General features: G+C 49.5%; 1 pseudogene; it reads right to left on the bottom strand.

The window, feature by feature from the left end:
* Window positions 1-2,275: 2,275 nt before the first annotated feature.
* Window positions 2,276-2,455, bottom strand: LOC142589111 (U2 spliceosomal RNA; annotated as a pseudogene).
* Window positions 2,456-9,396: the final 6,941 nt, after the last annotated feature.

Raw genomic sequence — 9,396 nt, 5'->3', positions numbered from 1 at the left:
TCCCAGGAAAAGTGCATCAACACACTCCGGAACCACCCTTTCGCTGTCGGGGGAAGCGGCTCTACACGAGAAGGTTCTAACAAGGGACAGCGCCTCGATTTTCTCAACCTTAGGCGGAACGTAGAACTTAGGGCCCAGCCTGAAAACTTTTTCTACTTGGTGCGGAATAACTACTTCTCCCAGTTTGGCGACTGGCTGGCCAGGCGGAGGCCCGCGAGGCTTACCAGTGACTCTGGGCGAATGGCACGCCAAAGAGCTTCTGTGAGAAAAGACGCCACCTTCAACTCTCGGTGGAAGTCCTGAGCGAGCCTACTCGCGGAATAATTCCTTGAACACCCTAGTAGAAGTAGTTCCTTAAGGAATCGAATCTGCCTCCAGGTCTCCGACCTTAAAAGGCGGCACAACCTGAGCGCTTCGTCCTCAGCAAGCAGGGAACTGCCTACCAACAAGGCTACTTGCGGAGGCACGAATGGGCGTTTGATGGCGAACGTGTAAAGGCGGGCGTTGCGGAAGACGCGCCCAAGAAGAGCCTAACAAGAAGAGCTGCCTGAGACCTCCTGGAACGTCTCAGGCAGCTTCCCATAAATAACCCGCTTTAATAAAGCAACTCGACAGAGGTAGACAAGTTCCTAAATGAGCCAAACATCAAATGAGCACAGGCTTTCTCGGTATACATCAAGGACCTACATTATTCCCTGCCTCACGATGACCTCTTTGCCGTTGTGCAGGAAGGCATTGAAATGATGGGTGAAGTCCGCTTCCAGAACGCAGTTGCCACCAACGTCGCCAATTTCCTGAACCTGCTGCACGTTTACCTAAGATCCACCGTCGTCCTGCATAATGAAGAGTCCTATGTGCAAAAGAACGGGATGTGAATAGGCTGTCGCATTGCGCCCACAATGAGCGATTCATTGTTGGTGAACTATGATAGTATCCTCCTGCAGCAACTCAGCACAACAATTCCTCTGAAAGCCTTTCGCTAAGTTGACGATTTCCTGGTGGTCCTCTGTGCTCACCCTAATGAAGCCACAACCCTGTTCGACCAAGGGTTTAAAAAATTCAGGAGCATCTATCGAGGTTTGACGTTCACAAGAGAATTGCCTGAAAAAGTCCAGATCCGCTTCCTTGACCTTGAACTACACCTCCAGGTGAGGCACACGTGTTAGACGTATGCCCCCCATTCCAAAAAATACCTCCCCTTCGCATCCAACCAATCAAAAGTAGTAAAGCGCTCCATTGTCCTAGGTGCCCTTAGAAATGCGGTCGCTCGCTCTTACCCTCACTCGATGTCCTCCAGCTCCTCCAATAAAGTCCAGCGGCTTAATGCAAGTGGCTATCCTGAAAACTGCTGTCATCCTTGACGGATGTTTTATTGCAAGAGGTTCGTTCCCCCAAGAAACAGGGCAAAGTGTTTGATGACTTCATCAAGACTGTTGCGATCCCGTATACACATGGTGTGTCCCATCCCATGAAGAGAGCAGCAGGCCGGGCCGGTGTAAAGGCGGTGTTTACCGCACCTAACAAATTGGGAAGGTTGTGCCAAAAAGTCAACGGAAGCCATGGAACACCTGGACTGTGCAATAAGAAACATGTCGCCAAGCCTTTTGACTGCAGTGCCATTGTAGTGTATTCCATTCCCACCTCTTGCGGCTGCACTTACATGGGGAAAACAGGACGTTGTATCAATGATCGTCTCTGTGAGCATGCGCATTGTGTCAAGATTAAGATTAGCAGTAATCTGGCTGTTCATTGTGCAAAGTGTGGTTATTCACAACTCCGCGACGACACACGCGTGTTGAAAAGGTGCAGCAATATACCTTATGGGATAAGAGGAACAGTATTTTTGGTGATAATTCTTGATAATACGGGCTTCTGTGTCCTGGTATTTAGTGCGAGGAAGTTTTTACGCCAGCACGATAAATTTTTCTCTGTCGTCCAGGAGCGTAGCATGAGAAGGAAGCTCCAAAAAGTGTGCCCCAGTAGGATTTCAAAGAGGACCACTGTTCGCGTTTGCATCGTCTTAATTAATACATGTTTGAGACAGCAAGTGATGCGGTGAGAGCAGCAGGAGAAAGTTTTCGAGCTTTTGTTTTCAGCCAAAAGTATGTTAGGCAAGTTTATTGCTTCTAATAAATTTTCTTCCGGACCAATTTTCACACGACATAAATGTCTTGATTTGAAAGTCAACGCAACCGTTCTTTAATCAAGTGTTTCAATTTTTAGCGAATCTGTTTAAGGCAAGGTTCTGGAAAAAAAATTGCATGCATCCAACGAGCTGTGAGGGCCGATCCCGAAGACAGTGCAATAACGGGCCCAGCCGCGACTGAGGTGAAGCAGGCTATAAGCACTGAGCCAACAAGCAAAAATTAGTGTAATACCGTAGGTCCAAGCACAACCCGTATCAGATGTGGGCTGATAAGAACAGCTGCTACGCTATGACCCGTATCGGCCGTATCTACGTTCCCACCGTGCTCTCGTTGCGTATCTCGTTACCTTTTAGTACGTTCTCCCGTGGTGGCGCTGCCGTAAGCGGGCTGCCTGCCAATATCGCGAATGGAAAGCAAACGCAAACCGTCCATGTGGCGCCAATCCCGCAAACAAGAAAAGTTTCGCCGAAGCAACGGTCAGGATTCAGAGAGAGTTTTTGGGGAACCAGTTTTGTGCGGCCTGTATTGTGTGTGACCGCTTGTAGTTTCTGAGTGTCCTTATAACCATTATTCCACCACGGGATGTTGACCAACGCACACTAGCATTGTCTTTAACACTTACCGGGATTCCTTATTGAAAAGTAGCGTGCCGCGTTTTTAAACAACACATGACAATGTTGACACTCCAGTGCATCATCATCTTCCGAGGCTCAACATCATGGACGAGCGACGAGACCTGCCTTTCCTTACATTTATGTGACTACGGTGTTTAAGACATTGCAATGGACAGTTTGCCATTGAGAGGCCCACATACTAAGCTTTGCTGTTCATGCAACCTTAACAGAGTGTAATGCACTGAGTTTTTTAGTTGGAAAATACGATTTTTATTACCGCTACCAGATAGCACAAATCACTATACATACGCGATGTTTGTGGGAAGCTGGAGGTAACTTGCACAGGAAAACTTAATACGAAAGCGCAGAATATGAATTTTCTGCGAATAATTTTCAAAGGATTCAATAAATTCTAATTTGGAACATATTGCTATAGCAAGTTCATTATGTTGTATTGTGTGAAGTTTTATTATAAAAACAAGCCGGACAAGCACCAATTTGTAGGCATCTCTTCCTAAGATATGCTAACAATGCCCTGATTCTCCAGTTTGGAAAATGACCATTTAAAAATTTTCGGAAATATCGCGGCACTTTCTAGAACCTTTTGTAGTTGGTTATCGCGACAGCTGCACTAGTGTGAGGATTTCTGTCAAGCAGAGAAAGCTTTATCATTGCGTGGCCTAAGTCGGGATAGCAAAATGTACAACAAAGTGAGTAATAAAAATTTCATTATTGTTGTTGCTTAGCTACGAGTGCATTTTAATTTTGCATTCACATAAGGTCAACCTTTCCGCAAAGCCTGGACGAAGTGATATAGAAGCGCTACCTCGAACAGGAAAATAAAAAAGCTTCGTACATATTAAGTAGCTATTATTTGTAACGCACGCCAAATTCAATTACTACCACCACATGCCAAATTATTGGCGTACATGCATCCACGAAGTAAACAAGCATTGCTTGTTAACTTCGAAGAGCAGCTGATTCTAATTCTGATCTTTCCACTCGGAGGCACTCTGAAAAAATCGTCAGAACGTGCGCAGTATTACAGCGAATCTGTGTATAGCTGGGACTCCAGGATTTTATCTTGACGGAGTCTCGACAGAAAACTACCATCGTCAAGGACTCATTCCAAATGCAATGGCTCATACCCCAGCAAGTTTCTGGCTATGAGCACTCAGGGAAGTTATGCTAACTGTGCATTCGTTCTTTGGGATGACGCATACAAAATACATGACAACCTAGGTTTCAATAACGCGCAAGCTCGAAACAAGCATCCGAACCCTATAAATGATGACAAGACAGTTCTACGCCTACATGCAATGCGAATCACCTCACGCTCCCTGCATACGCTTGCCGGTGAAGATTGCTGTTGCGTTAGCTACCGTGCCGACGACAACTTGATTGTAGCATACGAAGCTGGGAACTACGTAGCTACACTGTCGTACATACAAGAACCCGCTTAGCAACTGCTTTGCTTTAGCAAGTGATTTGTAGCCTCATTTCATAGGATTGTTATGTGGGACTATGTAGCAAATAAAAGATCTGAATGGAATTTGAGGATACATTCTAAAAGATCTCACACTTAATCTAACGCAAAACTGTAACTCTAAGCTGTACGCGCATGTATATGAGGCGTGGATAACGTTTCAAGCACCACGTGACCGAAAGTAAGCTTGACATTTCTTTATGTAAGCCTGTGGGCAAGACTGCGTGCCATGGTTCGTTCTTGCGCGAGTCTGAGCGAGCCGCATATGTATGACAGACGCAAATAACGCACTTCACATGCCAGCGAGCGCTCGCGCGAGAAGTGTCCCTCACGCAAACAAAAATACTTATAGGGAAACCGTGTTAAAAAGTGTTCAACTGAGCTAGTCTGTAACCGTCTGTTGGTTTACTGTAGCCCAGATTGTCAGCGCCAGAAGTCACCCCGCTTCTCGCGAGCCATTTTCCCACTTTTTCCTTGCCTTATCCTGCCGTTTGGGCACGTCGGCATCAATTTGTATGGGCGCTTTCTCCTGACACCGGCCAGAAACCGCTGTCCCATTGTGACCGTCGGCCAGCTCACGCGATACGCCGAAACTGCTGCCCTACCGGCAGCTACTGGTCGCGATGTGGCCACCTTCCTGCTTCTTCGTTTCATCCTGCGTCACAGGCCATTTCGGGAACTGCTCCATGATTGCGGGCTTGTTTTCCTATTTGAAGTAGTTGAAGTCAGTCTTAAAGAGTACCGCATTGTTCATCGGACAACCAGAGCGTACCATCCCCAAACCAATGGCCTTACGGAACGCTTCAATCGTGCGCCAGGCGATATGCTTGCCATGCATGTGCCACAAAAATTGGGGCGACACTCTGCGCTTCGTAACGTACGCGTACAACACCGCTACTCAGAGCACTGCTGGCTTTGAACCCTTTTTTTCTTACTGTACGATCGGCACCCGTCGCACAACACCGACACAATTCTACCATACCGGCCGGATACATCTCAATGTGCGCCTATTTCTGCCATTGCAAGACATGCTGAAGAATTCCGGCCATTACTTCCAGAGACCAAGACTGCCATAAAACCACTCACGGGGACACCACTTCTGCGCCTACCTTCCTTCCTGGAACGTTTGAGTCGCTCTCGGTTCCTTCCGCTGCACCTTGTCTCTTCAAAAATACTACTCAAGTAGGATGGTCCCTACCGTGTCGTCGAATGCGCATCCAATGCCAACAAAGTGACCGAACCCGTTGAACTGTCTTCGGAGATGCGCCGTCTTCGGACGACACATTGTGATGTGTCGTACTCGTGCCTCAAGCCATGCTTTGGTTCATTCATAGAAAGGAACTGTTAATTCGCCGAACGGCTCCTTTTTCTTTCCCGAAGGTATTTGTAGTGAAGAATTGGGATGCTACAGCGGGCCATCCTCTCCAGGGCTTTCTGGTGGGTGAAGCTCTCCAGCGTTCTTGCTCTGGGAATGGCGTTCGTGCTGGGAGTACGTGCCTTGCTCTGACGGTCGGTCCCAAACGATGGGGACCGCCTTTACATGTGATATATCACGTGATCTGCACGTAGCGTTCGCGAGGCAGTGCAATACTCGGCGCCTTCTCACCGTCGTGAAGAGAATACATATCTTGTAGAGGCCGAAGAACGCTGTGGTTCGAAGACAGCTCTGGGCCATTTTTGTTGTGGATTCTCTGGTGGACGGTCAAGACGTTCGCTCATTGTCGCCCAGAGCTTTTAATGTAATTTTCATAGTTGGTGTGATTCGCCGTGCCCCCTTTCTACAGGTATTTTTGCCGTACAACGCGGGTGTTGCATTTGTAAAAAGTGCGACTGTGTCGAGTTTGCGAAAGAAAAACCACCGGCGGCTGGCGCCTCACGAACAGCATTTCCTTATGAATGGTGCACATAATGTGACCTTTCACATGCTATTTGGGGACGATCAAAATATATGGATAAGATGATTACTCGTCGTGAAAAAATGCCAGGGGCCGCCGAGTATTGCGGACGCGCAAACATCGGCTCCTGCTTCTTCAAATGATTTTGGTGAATTTTTTGCCAAATCCCGGAAAGATGTCCATCATTCGACGCAGTATGTAGCAAGCAACCAGCCAATATCAGACTCTTGTCGATAGGTGAGCTTTTCGACAATTTGAGAGACTTGGAACTACCGACCAAGGTGTTCGTCGGCTCACCCTGCCGCACGCAGCCCAGCGTCAGCGCGGCGTTCGTGGTAAGCCACGGCCTACTCGGCGTTGTGGGGCGAAATGCCTGAAGTTGAGATGGTGATAGGGGTCGAGATCGACCCCGCGGAAGCAAATTGCATGGGCTCGACCGCAGCAGTGGGCAGAAACAAGAAGGCTCGACCGGAGACGCCGAAGTCGACGGCCAGCACGGAGACGCACATTGGCGGTAAAGGTGGCCGCCGTACGGCCACCCGACAGAGCGTGATGAAGCAGCTCGTGAACGCCTCAAGACTCCCGAAAATGCCTCGGGACCATAGACGCATCATCGTCAGACCAAGAGGAGGCCTCGACGTTAAGAAAGTCAGTACGATTCGACTGGCCCAAGCTTTGGCCATGGCGGTGGCCTTAGCTCCGGACGAAGTGGGTAAAGACATCATCTGCCCCAACGCTGCTCAGAACATTCTGGTCGTTTCTACGCCGGTTAGGAATAACCGTGTGCATACGCGGCCCGTTCAGCAGATACACCTCAGGGAAGGCAAGAGTACGACGTGGCAGCTTATTTAGCCGCCTCGGACAACACGTGCAAGGGAGTCGTTCGCGGGGTCGACGCCGACTTCAGCGATGCTCAGCTGCGGACAATGATTGTCAACCAACGGAACCCGAAAGCGCTCGAGGTGAGACGCATCAAGACTACTACGACGGTGGTGGTGCTCTTCGAAGGTATGAGAGTGCCGAAGTACGTCATGTGTGGCGCGGGCATGCTGCCCTGCACGCTATACAGAAGACAAGTGGCAGTGTGTTACAACTGTGGCTATTTGGGCCATAGAGCTGATGTGTGCCCGAACCCAAGCAGGAAGAAATGCAGGGGATGCGGTGTAGCCTCCCCAGCCGAAGATCATCAGTGCACGCCAAAGTGTTCCATCTGCGGGGATTCTCACCTCACTGCGGACCGCAAGTGGAAGCAGCGAGTCCAGCTACCCTACATAGTACGACAAAGACGACGACGGCGCAGGCGAGCCAAGATGTCACAGGCGGCCCACGAAGTTCGTTCATTTGACTCCAGTTTGACAAGCGCACCTGGACGTGCGCGTTCGCTGAGTCCAGCGGATCGTCAACGCAGCCTCTCTAGAGGACGCCCCCGGTCTCGCTTCAGGGACCGCTCCCGTTCCAGAGGACCTTCCCGCTCCAAGGGGCGTTCCCAATCCCGGGCGCGCATCCAGGAAGGACCTGGACCCTCATCGGCGGTCCGAGTCATGCCCAAGATTGACAAGGCGCCAAAAAATGTAACGCTGGTAACATTGGCAGAGCATAGGGAAGACCCCCGAGTAACACAGCTCTTGCAAGAAAACGCTAACCTCAAGGCAGAAATCCAAAAGATGAAGGCCGATTTCGAGGCCTTTCGGCAAGCAAACCTACAACAAAGGCAAACGTCCTCTTCGGAAAACGGAGAAGCGCAGGCGCGCACAGCTAAACGTAGGGCCACGTCCTCGCAGGAGGCAGCCGAAGAAACTGCCACGACGGAGGCAGCCATGCAACGCTCGCTGCACCGTTTACAAAAATCCATGAATGAATTGATCAAGGGCAATCAAATGCTGCTCTTTAGAGTACAAGTTCTAGAAAACGTGCAAACTAAGCGCGCTGAAGCAGTGAGTATGGAAGTCGCTCCAGCGGCAGCTAGAGAAGCTACAGTTAGCGTCCTAGAGGCCCTCTCAAGCCTTAACAATGGCGGGCCACACTAAAGAACTTATCATATGGCAGTGGAACTGGGCCAGTTTTCAGAGGGGAAAGGCCCCACTGCAGCAATTTATCGCGACACAGTCGAACAAACCACATGTTATCTTACTACAGGAAACTAGAACAGAAATGTCTTCATTTCCAGGTTACCGAGCTATCTCGGCAACCGGAGAGCGCAAACTCGGCCTGGCGGTCCAAGTTGCAAAGACGTGTTCCTTTCAAGAGCACAAATTGCAGTTGGGCAACACGAGGGCGGAGGTAATGCTCATCGAAATCATTCCCAGCAGCTGACTTAAAAACAGCGTTTTCATTTTAAACATTTACAGTTCCCAGAGAGACCGTCACCAGGCATTCTTGTCGATTATAGCCAAGGCGGCGGCGAAAGCAAGGGATGCTCCACTTATGGTAGCTGGAAACTTTAACGCGGCATATCAGGCGTGGGGTTATGTGACACACTCCCCTAATGGAATGAATCTACTTCAAGCGGTTACAAACGGCTCATTAGAGCTAGTTACGGACCCACAGTTTCCCACGCGCATCGGTAATTCAATCTCGCGGGACACCACGCCGGATCTGGCCTCTGAAAACCACCTCTGTTAGTTGGCACAATAGGCAAGAAAACCTAGGAAGTGACCATTTTATTGTGGAGATTTCTCTGGAAGTTGCCCCAGCCCCCCTTAGGGCGTTCACCGTAGTAGACTGGGACGCCTTCCGTAAACGCCGGGGAGAGGACTTGGAGGAGTACGAGTCCTTCGAAGACCTCTCCTTCGAAGTCCTTCGAAGAATCAAACAGGACGTCAAGGCTGTTACTAGAACAGTCGAAACTGACTTAAAAATAAACAGGATGGATGCGCACTTGGCGCACTTGGTAGAGGCCAAAAACTCCTTACTCGTCACATGGCAAACGCCGAGGCTCAATCGGAGGCTGCGTAAGAAAGTAGCGATGTTAAATCGTGAAATCGAAGCGTATTGCCAAGAGTTGAGCAAGCAGCAATGGAACGAGGTTTGCTCGGCACTTGACGGACAGATGCGTATGGGAGGCAAATGGAAGCTCCTGAAGCAACTGTTAGATGACTCCCAATCCAAAACCAATCAGGCCCTAGCTGTTGATAGAATAATTCATGATCTTAAAGGAAAGGGGCTAACAGATGTAGCCATACTTCAGAGCCTAAAGGACAGGCATCTCCCCGTAGGCCCCACGGGGAACGAGGACTACCCAGAGTATACAGGCG

Source organism: Dermacentor variabilis, chromosome 7 (assembly GCF_050947875.1).
Source record: "Dermacentor variabilis isolate Ectoservices chromosome 7, ASM5094787v1, whole genome shotgun sequence".
Taxonomy (NCBI): Eukaryota; Metazoa; Arthropoda; class Arachnida; order Ixodida; family Ixodidae; genus Dermacentor; species Dermacentor variabilis.
The sequence above is the reverse complement of the archived record's forward strand: the minus strand, read 5'-3'. Positions and strand labels throughout refer to the sequence as shown.